The following is a 21351-nucleotide window of genomic DNA, read 5'->3' on the forward strand; positions in this document are numbered from 1 at the left end:
ATTGTGTCTGTTTGACCTGTCCCAAATGTCTGTATTGGCAATAAAAATAAAAAATTTCCAATTTAAATAGCAAGAGAATAAAAACAATTTGCCACTAATGGGAAAAAACCTACAGCACCTGGTGTTCCCATGTGGTCTCCCACCTAAGTACTAACCAGGCCCAACACTGCTTAGCTTCCAAGATCAGACGAGATTGGGCGTATCCAATGTGGTATGGCTGTAGGTGAGATACCAGCACTTTTTTGCCCTCTTCTACTTCTATAATAAGGAAAGCTAATAAAAAAGTTTCCTAACTGTATTGCCTTACTGAAAAAAATCATGTGTTGGTAATGTAAAAAGACCTACAGGACATGATATTAGCAGGTGGTCTCAAATTAAACTACTTAAGAGGCTCAACACTGTTTAGCTGCCAAAAGCAGTTGGAATTGGGCCTAAACAGTGTGGTAAGTTTTTAGGTGATGGCTATTGTGTCTGTTTGACCTCTTCCAAATGTCTGTACTGTCAATAAAGAGAAAAAATTTTCCAATTTAAAAAGCTGGAGAATAAAAACAATGCCAGTAATGGGAAAAACCTACAGCACCTGGTGTTCCCATGTGGTCTCCCACCCAAGTACTAAGCAGGCCCAACACTGCTTAGCTTCCAAGATCAGACGAGATTGGGCGTATCCAATGTGGTATGGCTGTAGGTGAGATACAGGCACTTTTTTACCCTCTTCTACTTCTATAACCAGGTAAGCTAATAAAAAAGTTTCCTAACTGTATTGCCTTGCTGAAAAAAATCATGTGTTGGTAATGTAAAAAGACCTACAGGACATGATATTAGCAGGTGGTCTCAAATTAAACTACTAAAGAGGCTCAACACTGTTTAGCTGCCAAAAGCAGTTGGAATTGGGCCTAAACAGTGTGGTAAGTTTTTAGGTGATGGCTATTGTGTCTGTTTGACCTGTCCCAAATGTCTGTATTTTCAATAAAAATAAAAAGTTTCCAATTTAAATAGCAAGAGAATAAAAACAATTTGCCATTAATGGGAAAAAACCTACAGCACCTGGTGTTCCCATGTGGTCTCCCACCCAAGTACTAACCAGGCCCAACACTGCTTAGCTTCCAAGATCAGACGAGATTGGGCGTATCCAATGTGGTATGGCTGTAGGTGAGATACCAGCACTTTTTTGCCCTCTTCTACTTCTATAACCAGGTAAGCTAATAAAAAAGTTTCCTAACTGTATTGCCTTACTGGAAAAAATCATGTGTTGGTAATGTAAAAAGACCTACAGGACATGATATTAGCAGGTGGTCTCAAATTAAACTACTAAAGAGGCTCAACACTGTTTAGCTGCCAAAAGCAGTTGGAATTGGGCCTAAACAGTGTGGTAAGTTTTTAGGTGATGGCTATTGTGTCTGTTTGACCTGTCCCAAATGTCTGTATTGGCAATAAAAATAAAAATTTTCCAATTTAAATAGCAAGAGAATAAAAACAATTTGCCACTAATGGGAAAAAACCTACAGCACCTGGTGTTCCCATGTGGTCTCCCACCTAAGTACTAACCAGGCCCAACACTGCTTAGCTTCCAAGATCAGACGAGATTGGGCGTATCCAATGTGGTATGGCTGTAGGTGAGATACCAGCACTTTTTTGCCCTCTTCTACTTCTATAATAAGGAAAGCTAATAAAAAAGTTTCCTAACTGTATTGCCTTACTGAAAAAAATCATGTGTTGGTAATGTAAAAAGACCTACAGGACATGATATTAGCAGGTGGTCTCAAATTAAACTACTTAAGAGGCTCAACACTGTTTAGCTGCCAAAAGCAGTTGGAATTGGGCCTAAACAGTGTGGTAAGTTTTTAGGTGATGGCTATTGTGTCTGTTTGACCTCTTCCAAATGTCTGTACTGTCAATAAAGAGAAAAAAATTTCCAATTTAAAAAGCTGGAGAATAAAAACAATGCCAGTAATGGGAAAAACCTACAGCACCTGGTGTTCCCATGTGGTCTCCCACCCAAGTACTAAGCAGGCCCAACACTGCTTAGCTTCCAAGATCAGACGAGATTGGGCGTATCCAATGTGGTATGGCTGTAGGTGAGATACAGGCACTTTTTTTCCATCTTATACTTCTATAACCAGGTAAGCTAATAAAAAAGTTTCCTAACTATATTGGCTTACTGAAAAAAATCATGTGTTGGTAATGTAAAAAGACCTACAGGACATGATATTAGCAGGTGGTCTCAAATTAAACTACTAAAGAGGCTCAACACTGTTTAGCTCCCAAAAGCAGTTGGAATTGGGCCTAAACAGTGTGGTAAGTTTTTAGGTGATGGCTATTGTGTCTGTTTGACCTGTCCCAAATGTCTGTATTGGCAATAAAAATAAAAAGTTTCCAATTTAAATAGCAAGAGAATAAAAACAATTTGCCATTAATGGGAAAAAACCTACAGCACCTGGTGTTCCCATGTGGTCTCCCACCCAAGTACTAACCAGGCCCAACACTGCTTAGCTTCCAAGATCAGACGAGATTGGGCGTATCCAATGTGGTATGGCTGTAGTTGAGATACCGGCACTTTTTTGCCCTCTTCTACTTCTATAACCAGGTAAGCTAATAAAAAAGTTTCCTAACTGTATTGCCTTACTGAAAAAAATCATGTGTTGTTAATGTAAAAAGACCTACAGGACATGATATTAGCAGGTGGTCTCAAATTAAACTACTAAAGAGGCTCAACACTGTTTAGCTGCCAAAAGCAGTTGGAATTGGGCCTAAACAGTGTGGTAAGTTTTTAGGTGATGGCTATTGTGTCTGTTTGACCTCTTCCAAATGTCTGTACTGTCAATAAAGAGAAACATTTTTCCAATTTAAAAAGCTAGAGAATAAAAACAATTTGCCAGTAATGGGAAAAACCTACAGCACCTGGGGTTCCCATGTGGTCTCCCACCCAAGTACTAACCAGGCCCAACACTGCTTAGCTTCCAAGATCAGACGAGATTGGGCGTATCCAATGTGGTATGGCTGTAGGTGAGATACAGGCACTTTTTTTCCATCTTTTACTTCTATAACCAGGTAAGCTAATAAAAAAGTTTCCTAACTATATTGGCTTACTGAAAAAAATCATGTGTTGGTAATGTAAAAAGACCTACAGGACATGATATTAGCAGGTGGTCTCAAATTAAACTACTAAAGAGGCTCAACACTGTTTAGCTCCCAAAAGCAGTTGGAATTGGGCCTAAACAGTGTGGTAAGTTTTTAGGTGATGGCTATTGTGTCTGTTTGACCTGTCCCAAATGTCTGTATTGGCAATAAAAATAAAAAGTTTCCAATTTAAATAGCAAGAGAATAAAAACAATTTGCCATTAATGGGAAAAATCCAACAGCACCTGGTGTTCCCATGTGGTCTCCCACCCAAGTACTAACCAGGCCCAACACTGCTTAGCTTCCAAGATCAGATGAGATTGGGCGTATCCAATGTGGTATGGCTGTAGTTGAGATACCGGCACTTTTTTGCCCTCTTCTACTTCTATAACCAGGTAAGCTAATAAAAAAGTTTCCTAACTGTATTGCCTTACTGAAAAAAATCATGTGTTGTTAATGTAAAAAGACCTACAGGACATGATATTAGCAGGTGGTCTCAAATTAAACTACTAAAGAGGCTCAACACTGTTTAGCTGCCAAAAGCAGTAGGAATTGGGCCTAAACAGTGTGGTAAGTTTTTAGATGACGGCTATTGTGTCTGTTTGACCTGTCCCAAATGTCTGTATTGGCAATAAAAATAAAAAGTTTCCAATTTAAATAGCAAGAGAATAAAAACAATTTGCCATTAATGGGAAAAAACCTACAGCACCTGGTGTTTCAATGTGGTCTCCCACCCAAGTACTAACCAGGCCCAACACTGCTTAGCTTCCAAGATCAGACGAGATTGGGCGTATCCAATGTGGTATGGCTGTAGGTGAGATACCGGCACTTTTTTGCCCTTTTCTACTTCTATAACCAGGTAACCTAATAAAAAAAGTTTCCTAACTGTATTGCCTTACTGAAAAAAATCATGTGTTGGTAATGTAAAAAGACCTACAGGACATGATATTAGCAGGTGGTCTCAAATTAAACTACTAAAGAGGCTCAACACTGTTTAGCTGCCAAAAGCAGTTGGAATTGGGCCTAAACAGTGTGGTAAGTTTTTAGGTGATGGCTATTGTGTCTGTTTGACCTCTTCCAAATGTCTGTACTGTCAATAAAGAGAAAAAAGTTTCCAATTTAAAAACTAGAGAATAAAAACAATTTGCCAGTAATGGGAAAAACCTACAGCACCTGGTGTTCCCATGTGGTCTCCCACCCAAGTACTAACCAGGCCCAACACTGCTTAGCTTCCAAGATCAGACGAGATTGGGCGTATCCAATGTGGTATGGCTGTAGGTGAGATACAGGCACTTTTTTGCCCTCTTCTACTTCTATAACCAGGTAAGCTAATAAAAAAGTTTCCTAACTATATTGGCTTACTGAAAAAAATCATGTGTTGGTAATGTAAAAAGACCTACAGGACATGATATTAGCAGGTGGTCTCAAATTAAACTACTAAAGAGGCTCAACACTGTTTAGCTCCCAAAAGCAGTTGGAATTGGGCCTAAACAGTGTGGCAAGTTTTTAGGTGATGGCTATTGTGTCTGTTTGACCTGTCCCAAATGTCTGTATTGGCTATAAAAATAAAAAGTTTCCAATTTAAATAGCAAGAGAATAAAAACAATTTGCCATTAATGGGAAAAAACCTACAGCACCTGGTGTTCCCATGTGGTCTCCCACCCAAGTACTAACCAGGCCCAACACTGCTTAGCTTCCAAGATCAGACGAGATTGGGCGTATCCAACGTGGTATGGCTGTAGGTGAGATCCAGGCACTTTTTTGCCCTCTTCTACTTCTATAACCAGGTAAGCTAATAAAAAAGTTTCCTAACTGTATTGCCTTACTGAAAAAAATCATGTGTTGGTAATGTAAAAAGACCTACAGGACATGATATTAGCAGGTGGTCTCAAATTAAACTACTAAAGAGGCTCAACACTGTTTAGCTGCCAAAAGCAGTTGGAATTGGGCCTAAACAGTGTGGTAAGTTTTTAGGTGATGGCTATTGTGTCTGTTTGACCTCTTCCAAATGTCTGTACTGTCAATAAAGAGAAAAAAGTTTCCAATTTAAAAAGCTAGAGAATAAAAACAATTTGCCAGTAATGGGAAAAACCTACAGCACCTGGTGTTCCCATGTGGTCTCCCACCCAAGTACTAACCAGTCCCAACACTGCTTAGCTTCCAAGATCAGGCGTATCCAATGTGGCATGGCTGTAGGTGAGATACAGGCACTTTTTTGCCCTCTTCTACTTCTATAACCAGGTAAGCTAATAAAGAAGTTTCCTAACAATATTGTCTTACTGAAAAAAATCATGTGTTGGTAATGTAAAAAGACCTACAGGACATGATATTAGCAGGTGGTCTCAAATTAAACTACTAAAGAGGCTCAACACTGTTTAGCTCCCAAAAGCAGTTGGAATTGGGCCTAAGCAGTGTGGTAAGTTTTTAGGTGATGGCTATTGTGTCTGTTTGACCTCTTCCAAATGTCTGTACTGTCAATAAAGAGAAAAAAGTTTAAAATTTAAAAAGCTAGAGAATAAAAACAATTTGCCATTAATGGAAAAAAACCTACAGCACCTGGTGTTCCCATGTGGTCTCCCACCCAAGTTCTAACCAGGCCCAACACTGCTTAGCTTCCAAGATCAGACGAGATTGGGCGTATCCAATGTGGTATGGCTGTAAGTGAGATACAGGCACTTTTTTTCCATCTTCTACTTCTATAACCAGGTAAGCTAATAAAAAAGTTTCCTAACTATATTGGCTTACTGAAAAAAATCATGTGTTGGTAATGTAAAAAGACCTACAGGACATGATATTAGCAGGTGGTCTCAAATTAAACTACTAAAGAGGCTCAACACTGTTTAGCTCCCAAAAGCAGTTGGAATTGGGCCTAAACAGTGTGGTAAGTTTTTAGGTGATGGCTATTGTGTCTGTTTGACCTGTCCCAAATGTCTGTATTGGCAATAAAAATAAAAAGTTTCCAATTTAAATAGCAAGAGAATAAAAACAATTTGCCATTAATGGGAAAAAACCTACAGCACCTGGTGTTCCCATGTGGTCTCCCACCCAAGTACTAACCAGGCCCAACACTGCTTAGCTCCCAAGATCAGATGAGATTGGGCGTATCCAATGTGGTATGGCTGTAGGTGAGATACCAGCACTTTTTTGCCCTCTTCTACTTCTATAACCAGGAAAGCTAATAAAAAAGTTTCCTAACTGTATTGCCTTACTGAAAAAAATCATGTGTTGGTAATGTAAAAAGACCTACAGGACATGATATTAGCAGGTCGTCTCAAATTAAACTACTTAAGAGGCTCAACACTGTTTAGCTGCCAAAAGCAGTTGGAATTGGGCCTAAACAGTGTGGTAAATTTTTAGGTGATGGCTATTGTGTCTGTTTGACCTTTTCCAAATGTCTGTACTGTCAATAAAGAGAAAAAAGTTTCCAATTTAAAAAGCTAGAGAATAAAAACAATTTGCCAGTAATGGGAAAAACCTACAGCACCTGGTGTTCCCATGTGGTCTCCCACCCAAGTATTAACCAGGCCCAACACTGCTTATCTTCCAAGATCAGACGAGATTGGGCGTATCCAATGTGGTATGACTGTAGGTGAGATACAGGCACTTTTTTGCCCTCTTCTACTTCTATAACCAGGTAAGCTCATAAAAAAGTTTCCTAACTATATTGGCTTACTGAAAAAAATCATGTGTTGGTAATGTAAAAAGACCTACAGGACATGATATTAGCAGGTGGTCTCAAACTAAACTACTAAAGAGGCTCAACACTGTTTAGCTCCCAAAAGCAGTTGGAATTGGGCCTAAACAGTGTGGTAAGTTTTTAGGTGATGGCTATTGTGTCTGTTTGACCTGTCCCAAATGTCTGTATTTTTAATAAAAATAAAAAGTTTCCAATTTAAATAGCAAGAGAATAAAAACAATTTGCCATTAATGGGAAAAAACCTACAGCACCTGGTGTTCCCATGTGGTCTCCCACCCAAGTACTAACCAGGCCCAACACTGCTTAGCTTCCAAGATCAGACGAGATTGGGCGTATCCAATGTGGTATGGCTGTAGGTGAGATACCGGCACTTTTTTGCCCTCTTCTACTTCTATAACCAGGTAAGCTAATAAAAAAGTTTCCTAACTGTATTGCCTTACTGAAAAAAATCATGTGTTGGTAATGTAAAAAGACCTACAGGACATGATATTAGCAGGTGGTCTCAAATTAAACTACTAAAGAGGCTCAACACTGTTTAGCTGCCAAAAGCAGTTGGAATTGGACCTAAACAGTGTGGTAAGTTTTTAGGTGATGGCTATTGTGTCTGTTTGACCTGTCCCAAATGTCTGTATTGGCAATAAAAATAAAAAGTTTCCAATTTAAATAGCAAGAGAATAAAAACAATTTGCCATTAATGGGAAAAAACCTGCAGCACCTGGTGTTCCCATGTGGTCTCCCACCCAAGTACTAACCAGGCCCAACACTGCTTAGCTTCCAAGATCAGACGAGATTGGGCGTATCCAATGTGGTATGGCTGTAGGTGAGATACCGGCACTTTTTTGCCCTCTTCTACTTCTATAACCAGGAAAGCTAATAAAAAAGTTTCCTAACTGTATTGCCTTACTGAAAAAAATCATGTGTTGGTAATGTAAAAAGACCTACAGGACATGATATTAGCAGGTGGTCTCAAATTAAACTACTAAAGAGGCTCAACACTGTTTAGCTGCCAAAAGCAGTTGGAATTGGGCCTAAACAGTGTGGTAAGTTTTTAAGTGATGGCTATTGTGTCTGTTTGACCTCTTCCAAATGTCTGTACTGTCAATAAAGAGAAAAAAGTTTCCAATTTAAAAAGCTAGAGAATAAAAACAATTTGCCAGTAATGGGAAAAACCTACAGCACCTGGTGTTCCCATGTGGTCTCCCACCCAAGTAATAACCAGGCCTAACACTGCTTAGCTTCCAAGATCAGATGAGATTGGGCGTATCCAATGTGGTATGACTGTAGGGGAGATACAGGCACTTTTTTGCCCTCTTCTACTTCTATAACCAGGTAAGCTAATAAAAAAGTTTCCTAACTATATTGGCTTACTGAAAAAAATCATGTGTTGGTAATGTAAAAAGACCTACAGGACATGATATTAGCAGGTGGTCTCAAACTAAACTACTAAAGAGGCTCAACACTGTTTAGCTGCCAAAAGCAGTTGGAATTGGGCCTAAACAGTGTGGTAAGTTTTTAGGTGATGGCTATTGTGTCTGTTTGACCTGTCCCAAATGTCTGTATTGGCAATAAAAATAAAAAGTTTCCAATTTAAATAGCAAGAGAATAAAAACAATTTGCCATTAATGGGAAAAATCCTACAGCACCTGGTGTTCCCATGTGGTCTCCCACCCAAGAACTAACCAGGCCCAACACTGCTTAGCTTCCAAGATCAGACGAGATTGGGCGTATCCAATGCGGTATGGCTGTAGGTGAGATACAGGCACTTTTTTGCCCTCTTCTACTTCTATAACCAGGTAAGCTAATAAAAAAGTTTCCTAACTGCATTGGCTTACTGAAAAAAATCATGTGTTGGTAATGTAAAAAGACCTACAGGACATGATATTAGCAGGTCGTCTCAAATTAAACTACTAAAGAGGCTCAACACTGTTTAGCTCCCAAAAGCAGTTGGAATTGGGCCTAAACAGTGTGGTAAGTTTTTAGGTGATGGCTATTGTGTGTGTTTGACCTGTCCCAAATGTCTGTACTGTCAATAAAGAGAAAAAAGTTTCCAATTTAAATAGCAAGAGAATAAAAACAATTTGCCATTAATGGGAAAAAACCTGCAGCACCTGGTGTTCCCATGTGGTCTCCCACCCAAGTACTAACCAGGCCCAACACTGCTTAGCTTCCACGATCAGACGAGATTGGGCGTATCCAATGTGGTATGGCTGTAGGTGAGATACAGGCACTTTTTTACCCTCTTCTACTTCTATAACCAGGTAAGCTAATAAAAAAGTTTCCTAACTGTATTGCCTTGCTGAAAAAAATCATGTGTTGGTAATGTAAAAAGACCTACAGGACATGATATTAGCAGGTGGTCTCAAATTAAACTACTAAAGAGGCTCAACACTGTTTAGCTGCCAAAAGCAGTTGGAATTGGGCCTAAACAGTGTGGTAAGTTTTTAGGTGATGGCTATTGTGTCTGTTTGACCTGTCCCAAATGTCTGTATTTTCAATAAAAATAAAAAGTTTCCAATTTAAATAGCAAGAGAATAAAAACAATTTGCCATTAATGGGAAAAAACCTACAGCACCTGGTGTTCCCATGTGGTCTCCCACCCAAGTACTAACCAGGACCAACAATGCTTAGCTTCCAAGATCAGACGAGATTGGGCGTATCCAATGTGGTATGGCTGTAGGTGAGATACCAGCACTTTTTTGCCCTCTTCTACTTCTATAACCAGGTAAGCTAATAAAAAAGTTTCCTAACTGTATTGCCTTACTGGAAAAAATCATGTGTTGGTAATGTAAAAAGACCTACAGGACATGATATTAGCAGGTGGTCTCAAATTAAACTACTAAAGAGGCTCAACACTGTTTAGCTGCCAAAAGCAGTTGGAATTGGGCCTAAACAGTGTGGTAAGTTTTTAGGTGATGGCTATTGTGTCTGTTTGACCTGTCCCAAATGTCTGTATTGGCAATAAAAATAAAAAATTTCCAATTTAAATAGCAAGAGAATAAAAACAATTTGCCACTAATGGGAAAAAACCTACAGCACCTGGTGTTCCCATGTGGTCTCCCACCCAAGTACTAACCAGGCCCAACACTGCTTAGCTTCCAAGATCAGACGAGATTGGGCGTATCCAATGTGGTATGGCTGTAGGTGAGATACCGGCACTTTTTTGCCCTCTTCTACTTCTATAACCAGGAAAGCTAATAAAAAAGTTTCCTAACTGTATTGCCTTACTGAAAAAAATCATGTGTTGGTAATGTAAAAAGACCTACAGGACATGATATTAGCAGGTGGTCTCAAATTAAACTACTAAAGAGGCTCAACACTGTTTAGCTGCCAAAAGCAGTTGGAATTGGGCCTAAACAGTGTAGTAAGTTTTTAAGTGATGGCTATTGTGTCTGTTTGACCTCTTCCAAATGTCTGTACTGTCAATAAAGAGAAAAAAGTTTCCAATTTAAAAAGCTAGAGAATAAAAACAATTTGCCAGTAATGGGAAAAACCTACAGCACCTGGTGTTCCCATGTGGTCTCCCACCCAACTAATAACCAGGCCTAACACTGCTTAGCTTCCAAGATCAGATGAGATTGGGCGTATCCAATGTGGTATGACTGTAGGGGAGATACATGCACTTTTTTGCCCTCTTCTACTTCTATAACCAGGTAAGCTAATAAAAAAGTTTCCTAACTATATTGGCTTACTGAAAAAAATCATGTGTTGGTAATGTAAAAAGACCTACAGGACATGATATTAGCAGGTGGTCTCAAACTAAACTACTAAAGAGGCTCAGCACTGTTTAGCTGCCAAAAGCAGTTGGAATTGGGCCTAAACAGTGTGGTAAGTTTTTAGGTGATGGCTATTGTGTCTGTTTGACCTGTCCCAAATGTCTGTATTGGCAATAAAAATAAAAAGTTTCCAATTTAAATAGCAAGAGAATAAAAACAATTTGTCATTAATGGGAAAAATCCTACAGCACCTGGTGTTCCCATGTGGTCTCCCACCCAAGTACTAACCAGGCCCAACACTGCTTAGCTTCCAAGATCAGACGAGATTGGGCGTATCCAATGCGGTATGGCTGTAGGTGAGATACAGGCACTTTTTTGCCCTCTTCTACTTCTATAACCAGGTAAGCTAATAAAAAAGTTTCCTAACTGCATTGGCTTACTGAAAAAAATCATGTGTTGGTAATGTAAAAAGACCTACAGGACATGATATTAGCAGGTCGTCTCAAATTAAACTACTAAAGAGGCTCAACACTGTTTAGCTCCCAAAAGCAGTTGGAATTGGGCCTAAACAGTGTGGTAAGTTTTTAGGTGATGGCTATTGTGTCTGTTTGACCTGTCCCAAATGTCTGTACTGTCAATAAAAAGAAAAAGGTTTCCAATTTAAATAGCAAGAGAATAAAAACAATTTGCCATTAATGGGAAAAAACCTGCAGCACCTGGTGTTCCCATGTGGTCTCCCACCCAAGTACTAACCAGGCCCAACACTGCTTAGCTTCCACGATCAGACGAGATTGGGCGTATCCAATGTGGTATGGCTGTAGGTGAGATACCAGCACTTTTTTGCCCTCTTCTACTTCTATAACCAGGTAAGCTAATAAAAAAGTTTCCTAACTGTATTGCCTTACTGGAAAAAATCATGTGTTGGTAATGTAAAAAGACCTACAGGACATGATATTAGCAGGTGGTCTCAAATTAAACTACTAAAGAGGCTCAACACTGTTTAGCTGCCAAAAGCAGTTGGAATTGGGCCTAAACAGTGTGGTAAGTTTTTAGGTGATGGCTATTGTGTCTGTTTGACCTGTCCCAAATGTCTGTATTGGCAATAAAAATAAAAATTTTCCAATTTAAATAGCAAGAGAATAAAAACAATTTGCCATTAATGGGAAAAAACCTACAGCACCTGGTGTTCCCATGTGGTCTCCCACCTAAGTACTAACCAGGCCCAACACTGCTTAGCTTCCAAGATCAGACGAGATTGGGCGTATCCAATGTGGTATGGCTGTAGGTGAGATACCGGCACTTTTTTGCCCTCTTCTACTTCTATAATAAGGAAAGCTAATAAAAAAGTTTCCTAACTGTATTGCCTTACTGAAAAAAATCATGTGTTGGTAATGTAAAAAGACCTACAGGACATGATATTAGCAGGTGGTCTCAAATTAAACTACTTAAGAGGCTCAACACTGTTTAGCTGCCAAAAGCAGTTGGAATTGGGCCTAAACAGTGTGGTAAGTTTTTAGGTGATGGCTATTGTGTCTGTTTGACCTCTTCCAAATGTCTGTACTGTCAATAAAGAGAAAAAAATTTCCAATTTAAAAAGCTGGAGAATAAAAACAATGCCAGTAATGGGAAAAACCTACAGCACCTGGTGTTCCCATGTGGTCTCCCACCCAAGTACTAACCAGGCCCAACACTGTTTAGCTTCCAAGATCAGACGAGATTGGGCGTATCCAATGTGGTATGGCTGTAGGTGAGATACAGGCACTTTTTTTCCATCTTCTACTTCTATAACCAGGTAAGCTAATAAAAAAGTTTCCTAACTATATTGGCTTACTGAAAAAAATCATGTGTTGGTAATGTAAAAAGACCTACAGGACATGATATTAGCAGGTGGTCTCAAACTAAACTACTAAAGAGGCTCAACACTGTTTAGCTGCCAAAAGCAGTTGGAATTGGGCCTAAACAGTGTGGTAAGTTTTTAGGTGATGGCTATTGTGTCTGTTTGACCTGTCCCAAATGTCTGTATTGGCAATAAAAATAAAAAGTTTCCAATTTAAATAGCAAGAGAATAAAAACAATTTGCCATTAATGGGAAAAATCCTACAGCACCTGGTGTTCCCATGTGGTCTCCCACCCAAGTACTAACCAGGCCCAACACTGCTTAGCTTCCAAGATCAGACGAGATTGGGCGTATCCAATGCGGTATGGCTGTAGGTGAGATACAGGCACTTTTTTGCCCTCTTCTACTTCTATAACCAGGTAAGCTAATAAAAAAGTTTCCTAACTGCATTGGCTTACTGAAAAAAATCATGTGTTGGTAATGTAAAAAGACCTACAGGACATGATATTAGCAGGTCGTCTCAAATTAAACTACTAAAGAGGCTCAACACTGTTTAGCTCCCAAAAGCAGTTGGAATTGGGCCTAAACAGTGTGGTAAGTTTTTAGGCGATGGCTATTGTGTGTGTTTGACCTGTCCCAAATGTCTGTACTGTCAATAAAGAGAAAAAAGTTTCCAATTTAAATAGCAAGAGAATAAAAACAATTTGCCATTAATGGGAAAAAACCTACAGCACCTGGTGTTCCCATGTGGTCTCCCACCCAAGTACTAACCAGGCCCAACACTGCTTAGCTTCCACGATCAGACGAGATTGGGCGTATCCAATGTGGTATGGCTGTAGGTGAGATAGAGGCACTTTTTTACCCTCTTCTACTTCTATAACCAGGTAAGCTAATAAAAAAGTTTCCTAACTGTATTGCCTTGCTGAAAAAAATCATGTGTTGGTAATGTAAAAAGACCTACAGGACATGATATTAGCAGGTGGTCTCAAATTAAACTACTAAAGAGGCTCAACACTGTTTAGCTGCCAAAAGCAGTTGGAATTGGGCCTAAACAGTGTGGTAAGTTTTTAGGTGATGGCTATTGTGTCTGTTTGACCTGTCCCAAATGTCTGTATTTTCAATAAAAATAAAAAGTTTCCAATTTAAATAGCAAGAGAATAAAAACAATTTGCCATTAATGGGAAAAAACCTACAGCACCTGGTGTTCCCATGTGGTCTCCCACCCAAGTACTAACCAGGCCCAACAATGCTTAGCTTCCAAGATCAGACGAGATTGGGCGTATCCAATGTGGTATGGCTGTAGGTGAGATACCAGCACTTTTTTGCCCTCTTCTACTTCTATAACCAGGTAAGCTAATAAAAAAGTTTCCTAACTGTATTGCCTTACTGGAAAAAATCATGTGTTGGTAATGTAAAAAGACCTACAGGACATGATATTAGCAGGTGGTCTCAAATTAAACTACTAAAGAGGCTCAACACTGTTTAGCTGCCAAAAGCAGTTGGAATTGGGCCTAAACAGTGTGGTAAGTTTTTAGGTGATGGCTATTGTGTCTGTTTGACCTGTCCCAAATGTCTGTATTGGCAATAAAAATAAAAAATTTCCAATTTAAATAGCAAGAGAATAAAAACAATTTGCCACTAATGGGAAAAAACCTACAGCACCTGGTGTTCCCATGTGGTCTCCCACCCAAGTACTAACCAGGCCCAACACTGCTTAGCTTCCAAGATCAGACGAGATTGGGCGTATCCAATGTGGTATGGCTGTAGGTGAGATACCGGCACTTTTTTGCCCTCTTCTACTTCTATAACCAGGAAAGCTAATAAAAAAGTTTCCTAACTGTATTGCCTTACTGAAAAAAATCATGTGTTGGTAATGTAAAAAGACCTACAGGACATGATATTAGCAGGTGGTCTCAAATTAAACTACTAAAGAGGCTCAACACTGTTTAGCTGCCAAAAGCAGTTGGAATTGGGCCTAAACAGTGTAGTAAGTTTTTAAGTGATGGCTATTGTGTCTGTTTGACCTCTTCCAAATGTCTGTACTGTCAATAAAGAGAAAAAAGTTTCCAATTTAAAAAGCTAGAGAATAAAAACAATTTGCCAGTAATGGGAAAAACCTACAGCACCTGGTGTTCCCATGTGGTCTCCCACCCAACTAATAACCAGGCCTAACACTGCTTAGCTTCCAAGATCAGATGAGATTGGGCGTATCCAATGTGGTATGACTGTAGGGGAGATACATGCACTTTTTTGCCCTCTTCTACTTCTATAACCAGGTAAGCTAATAAAAAAGTTTCCTAACTATATTGGCTTACTGAAAAAAATCATGTGTTGGTAATGTAAAAAGACCTACAGGACATGATATTAGCAGGTGGTCTCAAACTAAACTACTAAAGAGGCTCAGCACTGTTTAGCTGCCAAAAGCAGTTGGAATTGGGCCTAAACAGTGTGGTAAGTTTTTAGGTGATGGCTATTGTGTCTGTTTGACCTGTCCCAAATGTCTGTATTGGCAATAAAAATAAAAAGTTTCCAATTTAAATAGCAAGAGAATAAAAACAATTTGTCATTAATGGGAAAAATCCTACAGCACCTGGTGTTCCCATGTGGTCTCCCACCCAAGTACTAACCAGGCCCAACACTGCTTAGCTTCCAAGATCAGACGAGATTGGGCGTATCCAATGCGGTATGGCTGTAGGTGAGATACAGGCACTTTTTTGCCCTCTTCTACTTCTATAACCAGGTAAGCTAATAAAAAAGTTTCCTAACTGCATTGGCTTACTGAAAAAAATCATGTGTTGGTAATGTAAAAAGACCTACAGGACATGATATTAGCAGGTCGTCTCAAATTAAACTACTAAAGAGGCTCAACACTGTTTAGCTCCCAAAAGCAGTTGGAATTGGGCCTAAACAGTGTGGTAAGTTTTTAGGTGATGGCTATTGTGTCTGTTTGACCTGTCCCAAATGTCTGTACTGTCAATAAAAAGAAAAAGGTTTCCAATTTAAATAGCAAGAGAATAAAAACAATTTGCCATTAATGGGAAAAAACCTGCAGCACCTGGTGTTCCCATGTGGTCTCCCACCCAAGTACTAACCAGGCCCAACACTGCTTAGCTTCCACGATTAGACGAGATTGGGCGTATCCAATGTGGTATGGCTGTAGGTGAGATACAGGCACTTTTTTACCCTCTTCTACTTCTATAACCAGGTAAGCTAATAAAAAAGTTTCCTAACTGTATTGCCTTGCTGAAAAAAATCATGTGTTGGTAATGTAAAAAGACCTACAGGACATGATATTAGCAGGTGGTCTCAAATTAAACTACTAAAGAGGCTCAACACTGTTTAGCTGCCAAAAGCAGTTGGAATTGGGCCTAAACAGTGTGGTAAGTTTTTAGGTGATGGCTATTGTGTCTGTTTGACCTGTCCCAAATGTCTGTATTTTCAATAAAAATAAAAAGTTTCCAATTTAAATAGCAAGAGAATAAAAACAATTTGCCATTAATGGGAAAAAACCTACAGCACCTGGTGTTCCCATGTGGTCTCCCACCCAAGTACTAACCAGGCCCAACACTGCTTAGCTTCCAAGATCAGACGAGATTGGGCGTATCCAATGTGGTATGGCTGTAGGTGAGATACCAGCACTTTTTTGCCCTCTTCTACTTCTATAACCAGGTAAGCTAATAAAAAAGTTTCCTAACTGTATTGCCTTACTGGAAAAAATCATGTGTTGGTAATGTAAAAAGACCTACAGGACATGATATTAGCAGGTGGTCTCAAATTAAACTACTAAAGAGGCTCAACACTGTTTAGCTGCCAAAAGCAGTTGGAATTGGGCCTAAACAGTGTGGTAAGTTTTTAGGTGATGGCTATTGTGTCTGTTTGACCTGTCCCAAATGTCTGTATTGGCAATAAAAATAAAATTTTTCCAATTTAAATAGCAAGAGAATAAAAACAATTTGCCATTAATGGGAAAAACCTACAGCACCTGGTGTTCCCATGTGGTCTCCCACCTAAGTACTAACCAGGCCCAACACTGCTTAGCTTCCAAGATCAGACGAGATTGGGCGTATCCAATGTGGTATGGCTGTAGGTGAGATACCGGCACTTTTTTGCCCTCTTCTACTTCTATAATAAGGAAAGCTAATAAAAAAGTTTCCTAACTGTATTGCCTTACTGAAAAAAATCATGTGTTGGTAATGTAAAAAGACCTACAGGACATGATATTAGCAGGTGGTCTCAAATTAAACTACTTAAGAGGCTCAACACTGTTTAGCTGCCAAAAGCAGTTGGAATTGGGCCTAAACAGTGTGGTAAGTTTTTAGGTGATGGCTATTGTGTCTGTTTGACCTCTTCCAAATGTCTGTACTGTCAATAAAGAGAAAAAAATTTCCAATTTAAAAAGCTGGAGAATAAAAACAATGCCAGTAATGGGAAAAACCTACAGCACCTGGTGTTCCCATGTGGTCTCCCACCCAAGTACTAACCAGGCCCAACACTGTTTAGCTTCCAAGATCAGACGAGATTGGGCGTATCCAATGTGGTATGGCTGTAGGTGAGATACAGGCACTTTTTTTCCATCTTCTACTTCTATAACCAGGTAAGCTAATAAAAAAGTTTCCTAACTATATTGGCTTACTGAAAAAAATCATGTGTTGGTAATGTAAAAAGACCTACAGGACATGATATTAGCAGGTGGTCTCAAATTAAACTACTAAAGAGGCTCAACACTGTTTAGCTGCCAAAAGCAGTTGGAATTGGGCCTAAACAGTGTAGTAAGTTTTTAAGTGATGGCTATTGTGTCTGTTTGACCTCTTCCAAATGTCTGTACTGTCAATAAAGAGAAAAAAGTTTCCAATTTAAAAAGCTAGAGAATAAAAACAATTTGCCAGTAATGGGAAAAACCTACAGCACCTGGTGTTCCCATGTGGTCTCCCACCCAACTAATAACAAGGCCTAACACTGCTTAGCTTCCAAGATCAGATGAGATTGGGCGTATCCAATGTGGTATGACTGTAGGGGAGATACATGCACTTTTTTGCCCTCTTCTACTTCTATAACCAGGTAAGCTAATAAAAAAGTTTCCTAACTATATTGGCTTACTGAAAAAAATCATGTGTTGGTAATGTAAAAAGACCTACAGGACATGATATTAGCAGGTGGTCTCAAACTAAACTACTAAAGAGGCTCAGCACTGTTTAGCTGCCAAAAGCAGTTGGAATTGGGCCTAAACAGTGTGGTAAGTTTTTAGGTGATGGCTATTGTGTCTGTTTGACCTGTCCCAAATGTCTGTATTGGCAATAAAAATAAAAAGTTTCCAATTTAAATAGCAAGAGAATAAAAACAATTTGTCATTAATGGGAAAAATCCTACAGCACCTGGTGTTCCCATGTGGTCTCCCACCCAAGTACTAACCAGGCCCAACACTGCTTAGCTTCCAAGATCAGACGAGATTGGGTGTATCCAATGCGGTATGGCTGTAGGTGAGATACAGGCACTTTTTTGCCCTCTTCTACTTCTATAACCAGGTAAGCTAATAAAAAAGTTTCCTAACTGCATTGGCTTACTGAAAAAAATCATGTGTTGGTAATGTAAAAAGACCTACAGGACATGATATTAGCAGGTCGTCTCAAATTAAACTACTAAAGAGGCTCAACACTGTTTAGCTCCCAAAAGCAGTTGGAATTGGGCCTAAACAGTGTGGTAAGTTTTTAGGTGATGGCTATTGTGTCTGTTTGACCTGTCCCAAATGTCTGTACTGTCAATAAAAAGAAAAAGGTTTCCAATTTAAATAGCAAGAGAATAAAAACAATTTGCCATTAATGGGAAAAAACCTGCAGCACCTGGTGTTCCCATGTGGTCTCCCACCCAAGTACTAACCAGGCCCAACACTGCTTAGCTTCCACGATCAGACGAGATTGGGCGTATCCAATGTGGTATGGCTGTAGGTGAGATACAGGCACTTTTTTACCCTCTTCTACTTCTATAACCAGGTAAGCTAATAAAAAAGTTTCCTAACTGTATTGCCTTGCTGAAAAAAATCATGTGTTGGTAATGTAAAAAGACCTACAGGACATGATATTAGCAGGTGGTCTCAAATTAAACTACTAAAGAGGCTCAACACTGTTTAGCTGCCAAAAGCAGTTGGAATTGGGCCTAAACAGTGTGGTAAGTTTTTAGGTGATGGCTATTGTGTCTGTTTGACCTGTCCCAAATGTCTGTATTTTCAATAAAAATAAAAAGTTTCCAATTTAAATAGCAAGAGAATAAAAACAATTTGCCATTAATGGGAAAAAACCTACAGCACCTGGTGTTCCCATGTGGTCTCCCACCCAAGTACTAACCAGGCCCAACACTGCTTAGCTTCCAAGATCAGAAGAGATTGGGCGTATCCAATGTGGTATGGCTGTAGGTGAGATACCAGCACTTTTTTGCCCTCTTCTACTTCTATAACCAGGTAAGCTAATAAAAAAGTTTCCTAACTGTATTGCCTTACTGGAAAAAATCATGTGTTGGTAATGTAAAAAGACCTACAGGACATGATATTAGCAGGTGGTCTCAAATTAAACTACTAAAGAGGATCAACACTGTTTAGCTGCCAAAAGCAGTTGGAATTGGGCCTAAACAGTGTGGTAAGTTTTTAGGTGATGGCTATTGTGTCTGTTTGACCTGTCCCAAATGTCTGTATTGGCAATAAAAATAAAAAATTTCCAATTTAAATAGCAAGAGAATAAAAACAATTTGCCATTAATGGGAAAAAACCTACAGCACCTGGTGTTCCCATGTGGTCTCCCACCTAAGTACTAACCAGGCCCAACACTGCTTAGCTTCCAAGATCAGACGAGATTGGGCGTATCCAATGTGGTATGGCTGTAGGTGAGATACCGGCACTTTTTTGCCCTCTTCTACTTCTATAATAAGGAAAGCTAATAAAAAAGTTTCCTAACTGTATTGCCTTACTGAAAAAAATCATGTGTTGGTAATGTAAAAAGACCTACAGGACATGATATTAGCAGGTGGTCTCAAATTAAACTACTTAAGAGGCTCAACACTGTTTAGCTGCCAAAAGCAGTTGGAATTGGGCCTAAACAGTGTGGTAAGTTTTTAGGTGATGGCTATTGTGTCTGTTTGACCTCTTCCAAATGTCTGTACTGTCAATAAAGAGAAAAAAATTTCCAATTTAAAAAGCTGGAGAATAAAAACAATGCCAGTAATGGGAAAAACCTACAGCACCTGGTGTTCCCATGTGGTCTCCCACCCAAGTACTAACCAGGCCCAACACTGTTTAGCTTCCAAGATCAGACGAGATTGGGCGTATCCAATGTGGTATGGCTGTAGGTGAGATACAGGCACTTTTTTTCCATCTTCTACTTCTATAACCAGGTAAGCTAATAAAAAAGTTTCCTAACTATATTGGCTTACTGAAAAAAATCATGTGTTGGTAATGTAAAAAGACCTACAGGACATGATATTAGCAGGTGGTTTCAATCTAAACTACTAAAGAGGCTCAACACTGTTTAGCTGCCAAAAGCAGTTGGAATTGGGCCTAAACAGTGTGGTAAGTTTTTAAGTGATGGCTATTGTGTCTGTTTGACCTCTTCCAAATGTCTGTACTGTCAATAAAGAGAAAAAAGTTTCCAATTTAAAAAGCTAGAGAATAAAAACAATTTGCCAGTAATGGGAAAAAGCTACAGCACCTGGTGTTCCCATGTGGTCTCCCACCCAAGTAATAACCAGGCCTAACACTGCTTAGCTTCCAAGATCAGATGAGATTGGGCGTATCCAATGTGGTATGACTGTAGGGGAGATACAGGCACTTTTTTGCCCTCTTCTACTTCTATTACCAGGTAAGCTAATAAAAAAGTTTCCTAACTATATTGGCTTACTGAAAAAAATCATGTGTTGGTAATGTAAAAAGACCTACAGGACATGATATTAGCAGGTGGTCTCAAACTAAACTACTAAAGAGGCTCAACACTGTTTAGCTGCCAAAAGCAGTTGGAATTGGGCCTAAACAGTGTGGTAAGTTTTTAGGTGATGGCTATTGTGTCTGTTTGACCTGTCCCAAATGTCTGTATTGGCAATAAAAATAAAAAGTTTCCAATTTAAATAGCAAGAGAATAAAAACAATTTGCCATTAATGGGAAAAAACCTGCAGCACCTGGTGTTCCCATGTGGTCTCCCACCCAAGTACTAACCAGGCCCAACACTGCTTAGCTTCCACGATCAGACGAGATTGGGCGTATCCAATGTGGTATGGCTGTAGGTGAGATAGAGGCACTTTTTTACCCTCTTCTACTTCTATAACCAGGTAAGCTAATAAAAAAGTTTCCTAACTGTATTGCCTTGCTGAAAAAAATCATGTGTTGGTAATGTAAAAAGACCTACAGGACATGATATTAGCAGGTGGTCTCAAATTAAACTACTAAAGAGGCTCAACACTGTTTAGCTGCCAAAAGCAGTTGGAATTGGGCCTAAACAGTGTGGTAAGTTTTTAGGTGATGGCTATTGTGTCTGTTTGACCTGTCCCAAATGTCTGTATTTTCAATAAAAATAAAAAGTTTCCAATTTAAATAGCAAGAGAATAAAAACAATTTGCCATTAATGGGAAAAAACCTACAGCACCTGGTGTTCCCATGTGGTCTCCCACCCAAGTACTAACCAGGCCCAACAATGCTTAGCTTCCAAGATCAGACGAGATTGGGCGTATCCAATGTGGTATGGCTGTAGGTGAGATACCAGCACTTTTTTGCCCTCTTCTACTTCTATAACCAGGTAAGCTAATAAAAAAGTTTCCTAACTGTATTGCCTTACTGGAAAAAATCATGTGTTGGTAATGTAAAAAGACCTACAGGACATGATATTAGCAGGTGGTCTCAAATTAAACTACTAAAGAGGCTCAACACTGTTTAGCTGCCAAAAGCAGTTGGAATTGGGCCTAAACAGTGTGGTAAGTTTTTAGGTGATGGCTATTGTGTCTGTTTGACCTGTCC

The 21351-nt window shown here is 39.3% G+C and overlaps 40 non-coding genes and 6 pseudogenes across 40 annotated transcripts; all 46 read right to left on the minus strand.

Moving 5' to 3' along the window:
- Nucleotides 1–106: 106 nt before the first annotated feature.
- LOC146037695 (5S ribosomal RNA) lies at nt 107–225 on the minus strand. The gene has a single exon (XR_014461348.1). It is a non-coding gene; the product is annotated as a 5S ribosomal RNA (ribosomal RNA).
- Nucleotides 226–568: 343 nt separating this feature from the next.
- Nucleotides 569–687, minus strand: LOC146038334 (5S ribosomal RNA). Its single transcript, XR_014461934.1, has one exon. It is a non-coding gene; the product is annotated as a 5S ribosomal RNA (ribosomal RNA).
- Nucleotides 688–1032: 345 nt separating this feature from the next.
- On the minus strand, nt 1033–1151 carry LOC146040286 (5S ribosomal RNA). The gene has a single exon (XR_014463436.1). It is a non-coding gene; the product is annotated as a 5S ribosomal RNA (ribosomal RNA).
- A 345-nt stretch (nt 1152–1496) lies between these two features.
- On the minus strand, nt 1497–1615 carry LOC146037696 (5S ribosomal RNA). The gene has a single exon (XR_014461349.1). It is a non-coding gene; the product is annotated as a 5S ribosomal RNA (ribosomal RNA).
- A 343-nt stretch (nt 1616–1958) lies between these two features.
- LOC146038335 (5S ribosomal RNA) lies at nt 1959–2077 on the minus strand. The gene has a single exon (XR_014461935.1). It is a non-coding gene; the product is annotated as a 5S ribosomal RNA (ribosomal RNA).
- A 345-nt stretch (nt 2078–2422) lies between these two features.
- Nucleotides 2423–2541, minus strand: LOC146038182 (5S ribosomal RNA). Its single transcript, XR_014461794.1, has one exon. It is a non-coding gene; the product is annotated as a 5S ribosomal RNA (ribosomal RNA).
- A 345-nt stretch (nt 2542–2886) lies between these two features.
- LOC146037634 (5S ribosomal RNA) lies at nt 2887–3005 on the minus strand. The gene has a single exon (XR_014461294.1). It is a non-coding gene; the product is annotated as a 5S ribosomal RNA (ribosomal RNA).
- Nucleotides 3006–3350: 345 nt separating this feature from the next.
- LOC146039130 (5S ribosomal RNA) lies at nt 3351–3469 on the minus strand. The gene has a single exon (XR_014462662.1). It is a non-coding gene; the product is annotated as a 5S ribosomal RNA (ribosomal RNA).
- Nucleotides 3470–3814: 345 nt separating this feature from the next.
- LOC146038994 (5S ribosomal RNA) lies at nt 3815–3933 on the minus strand. Its single transcript, XR_014462538.1, has one exon. It is a non-coding gene; the product is annotated as a 5S ribosomal RNA (ribosomal RNA).
- Nucleotides 3934–4278: 345 nt separating this feature from the next.
- On the minus strand, nt 4279–4397 carry LOC146040288 (5S ribosomal RNA). The gene has a single exon (XR_014463438.1). It is a non-coding gene; the product is annotated as a 5S ribosomal RNA (ribosomal RNA).
- A 345-nt stretch (nt 4398–4742) lies between these two features.
- LOC146037768 (5S ribosomal RNA) lies at nt 4743–4861 on the minus strand. The gene has a single exon (XR_014461416.1). It is a non-coding gene; the product is annotated as a 5S ribosomal RNA (ribosomal RNA).
- Nucleotides 4862–5206: 345 nt separating this feature from the next.
- Nucleotides 5207–5315, minus strand: LOC146039860 (5S ribosomal RNA; annotated as a pseudogene).
- Nucleotides 5316–5661: 346 nt separating this feature from the next.
- LOC146039227 (5S ribosomal RNA) lies at nt 5662–5780 on the minus strand. Its single transcript, XR_014462751.1, has one exon. It is a non-coding gene; the product is annotated as a 5S ribosomal RNA (ribosomal RNA).
- Nucleotides 5781–6125: 345 nt separating this feature from the next.
- On the minus strand, nt 6126–6244 carry LOC146037783 (5S ribosomal RNA). The gene has a single exon (XR_014461429.1). It is a non-coding gene; the product is annotated as a 5S ribosomal RNA (ribosomal RNA).
- Nucleotides 6245–6589: 345 nt separating this feature from the next.
- On the minus strand, nt 6590–6708 carry LOC146038862 (5S ribosomal RNA). Its single transcript, XR_014462417.1, has one exon. It is a non-coding gene; the product is annotated as a 5S ribosomal RNA (ribosomal RNA).
- Nucleotides 6709–7053: 345 nt separating this feature from the next.
- On the minus strand, nt 7054–7172 carry LOC146040289 (5S ribosomal RNA). Its single transcript, XR_014463439.1, has one exon. It is a non-coding gene; the product is annotated as a 5S ribosomal RNA (ribosomal RNA).
- A 345-nt stretch (nt 7173–7517) lies between these two features.
- On the minus strand, nt 7518–7636 carry LOC146038343 (5S ribosomal RNA). The gene has a single exon (XR_014461942.1). It is a non-coding gene; the product is annotated as a 5S ribosomal RNA (ribosomal RNA).
- Nucleotides 7637–7981: 345 nt separating this feature from the next.
- LOC146039556 (5S ribosomal RNA) lies at nt 7982–8100 on the minus strand. Its single transcript, XR_014463051.1, has one exon. It is a non-coding gene; the product is annotated as a 5S ribosomal RNA (ribosomal RNA).
- Nucleotides 8101–8445: 345 nt separating this feature from the next.
- Nucleotides 8446–8564, minus strand: LOC146039132 (5S ribosomal RNA). The gene has a single exon (XR_014462664.1). It is a non-coding gene; the product is annotated as a 5S ribosomal RNA (ribosomal RNA).
- A 346-nt stretch (nt 8565–8910) lies between these two features.
- Nucleotides 8911–9029, minus strand: LOC146039310 (5S ribosomal RNA). Its single transcript, XR_014462827.1, has one exon. It is a non-coding gene; the product is annotated as a 5S ribosomal RNA (ribosomal RNA).
- Nucleotides 9030–9374: 345 nt separating this feature from the next.
- LOC146038588 (5S ribosomal RNA) lies at nt 9375–9493 on the minus strand. Its single transcript, XR_014462168.1, has one exon. It is a non-coding gene; the product is annotated as a 5S ribosomal RNA (ribosomal RNA).
- Nucleotides 9494–9838: 345 nt separating this feature from the next.
- Nucleotides 9839–9957, minus strand: LOC146040290 (5S ribosomal RNA). Its single transcript, XR_014463440.1, has one exon. It is a non-coding gene; the product is annotated as a 5S ribosomal RNA (ribosomal RNA).
- Nucleotides 9958–10302: 345 nt separating this feature from the next.
- On the minus strand, nt 10303–10421 carry LOC146039687 (5S ribosomal RNA; annotated as a pseudogene).
- Nucleotides 10422–10766: 345 nt separating this feature from the next.
- On the minus strand, nt 10767–10885 carry LOC146038220 (5S ribosomal RNA). Its single transcript, XR_014461830.1, has one exon. It is a non-coding gene; the product is annotated as a 5S ribosomal RNA (ribosomal RNA).
- A 346-nt stretch (nt 10886–11231) lies between these two features.
- LOC146039311 (5S ribosomal RNA) lies at nt 11232–11350 on the minus strand. The gene has a single exon (XR_014462828.1). It is a non-coding gene; the product is annotated as a 5S ribosomal RNA (ribosomal RNA).
- A 345-nt stretch (nt 11351–11695) lies between these two features.
- LOC146037697 (5S ribosomal RNA) lies at nt 11696–11814 on the minus strand. The gene has a single exon (XR_014461350.1). It is a non-coding gene; the product is annotated as a 5S ribosomal RNA (ribosomal RNA).
- A 343-nt stretch (nt 11815–12157) lies between these two features.
- LOC146037773 (5S ribosomal RNA) lies at nt 12158–12276 on the minus strand. Its single transcript, XR_014461420.1, has one exon. It is a non-coding gene; the product is annotated as a 5S ribosomal RNA (ribosomal RNA).
- Nucleotides 12277–12621: 345 nt separating this feature from the next.
- On the minus strand, nt 12622–12740 carry LOC146038222 (5S ribosomal RNA). The gene has a single exon (XR_014461831.1). It is a non-coding gene; the product is annotated as a 5S ribosomal RNA (ribosomal RNA).
- Nucleotides 12741–13086: 346 nt separating this feature from the next.
- LOC146038711 (5S ribosomal RNA) lies at nt 13087–13205 on the minus strand. The gene has a single exon (XR_014462280.1). It is a non-coding gene; the product is annotated as a 5S ribosomal RNA (ribosomal RNA).
- A 345-nt stretch (nt 13206–13550) lies between these two features.
- LOC146037673 (5S ribosomal RNA) lies at nt 13551–13669 on the minus strand. Its single transcript, XR_014461328.1, has one exon. It is a non-coding gene; the product is annotated as a 5S ribosomal RNA (ribosomal RNA).
- Nucleotides 13670–14014: 345 nt separating this feature from the next.
- Nucleotides 14015–14133, minus strand: LOC146040291 (5S ribosomal RNA). Its single transcript, XR_014463441.1, has one exon. It is a non-coding gene; the product is annotated as a 5S ribosomal RNA (ribosomal RNA).
- Nucleotides 14134–14478: 345 nt separating this feature from the next.
- LOC146039688 (5S ribosomal RNA) lies at nt 14479–14597 on the minus strand (annotated as a pseudogene).
- Nucleotides 14598–14942: 345 nt separating this feature from the next.
- LOC146038223 (5S ribosomal RNA) lies at nt 14943–15061 on the minus strand. The gene has a single exon (XR_014461832.1). It is a non-coding gene; the product is annotated as a 5S ribosomal RNA (ribosomal RNA).
- A 346-nt stretch (nt 15062–15407) lies between these two features.
- Nucleotides 15408–15526, minus strand: LOC146039671 (5S ribosomal RNA; annotated as a pseudogene).
- Nucleotides 15527–15871: 345 nt separating this feature from the next.
- Nucleotides 15872–15990, minus strand: LOC146040292 (5S ribosomal RNA). Its single transcript, XR_014463442.1, has one exon. It is a non-coding gene; the product is annotated as a 5S ribosomal RNA (ribosomal RNA).
- Nucleotides 15991–16334: 344 nt separating this feature from the next.
- On the minus strand, nt 16335–16453 carry LOC146037698 (5S ribosomal RNA). Its single transcript, XR_014461351.1, has one exon. It is a non-coding gene; the product is annotated as a 5S ribosomal RNA (ribosomal RNA).
- Nucleotides 16454–16796: 343 nt separating this feature from the next.
- LOC146037775 (5S ribosomal RNA) lies at nt 16797–16915 on the minus strand. The gene has a single exon (XR_014461422.1). It is a non-coding gene; the product is annotated as a 5S ribosomal RNA (ribosomal RNA).
- Nucleotides 16916–17260: 345 nt separating this feature from the next.
- LOC146039791 (5S ribosomal RNA) lies at nt 17261–17379 on the minus strand (annotated as a pseudogene).
- Nucleotides 17380–17724: 345 nt separating this feature from the next.
- Nucleotides 17725–17843, minus strand: LOC146037728 (5S ribosomal RNA). Its single transcript, XR_014461379.1, has one exon. It is a non-coding gene; the product is annotated as a 5S ribosomal RNA (ribosomal RNA).
- Nucleotides 17844–18189: 346 nt separating this feature from the next.
- On the minus strand, nt 18190–18308 carry LOC146039312 (5S ribosomal RNA). Its single transcript, XR_014462829.1, has one exon. It is a non-coding gene; the product is annotated as a 5S ribosomal RNA (ribosomal RNA).
- A 345-nt stretch (nt 18309–18653) lies between these two features.
- Nucleotides 18654–18772, minus strand: LOC146037785 (5S ribosomal RNA). Its single transcript, XR_014461431.1, has one exon. It is a non-coding gene; the product is annotated as a 5S ribosomal RNA (ribosomal RNA).
- A 345-nt stretch (nt 18773–19117) lies between these two features.
- On the minus strand, nt 19118–19236 carry LOC146037699 (5S ribosomal RNA). Its single transcript, XR_014461352.1, has one exon. It is a non-coding gene; the product is annotated as a 5S ribosomal RNA (ribosomal RNA).
- Nucleotides 19237–19579: 343 nt separating this feature from the next.
- On the minus strand, nt 19580–19698 carry LOC146037776 (5S ribosomal RNA). The gene has a single exon (XR_014461423.1). It is a non-coding gene; the product is annotated as a 5S ribosomal RNA (ribosomal RNA).
- A 345-nt stretch (nt 19699–20043) lies between these two features.
- Nucleotides 20044–20162, minus strand: LOC146039715 (5S ribosomal RNA; annotated as a pseudogene).
- A 345-nt stretch (nt 20163–20507) lies between these two features.
- On the minus strand, nt 20508–20626 carry LOC146039313 (5S ribosomal RNA). The gene has a single exon (XR_014462830.1). It is a non-coding gene; the product is annotated as a 5S ribosomal RNA (ribosomal RNA).
- Nucleotides 20627–20971: 345 nt separating this feature from the next.
- Nucleotides 20972–21090, minus strand: LOC146037674 (5S ribosomal RNA). Its single transcript, XR_014461329.1, has one exon. It is a non-coding gene; the product is annotated as a 5S ribosomal RNA (ribosomal RNA).
- Nucleotides 21091–21351: the final 261 nt, after the last annotated feature.

The sequence above is a fragment of the Crinia signifera genome, chromosome 9, assembly GCF_055691185.1.
Source record: "Crinia signifera chromosome 9, ASM5569118v1, whole genome shotgun sequence".
Classification (NCBI taxonomy): Eukaryota; Metazoa; Chordata; class Amphibia; order Anura; family Myobatrachidae; genus Crinia; species Crinia signifera.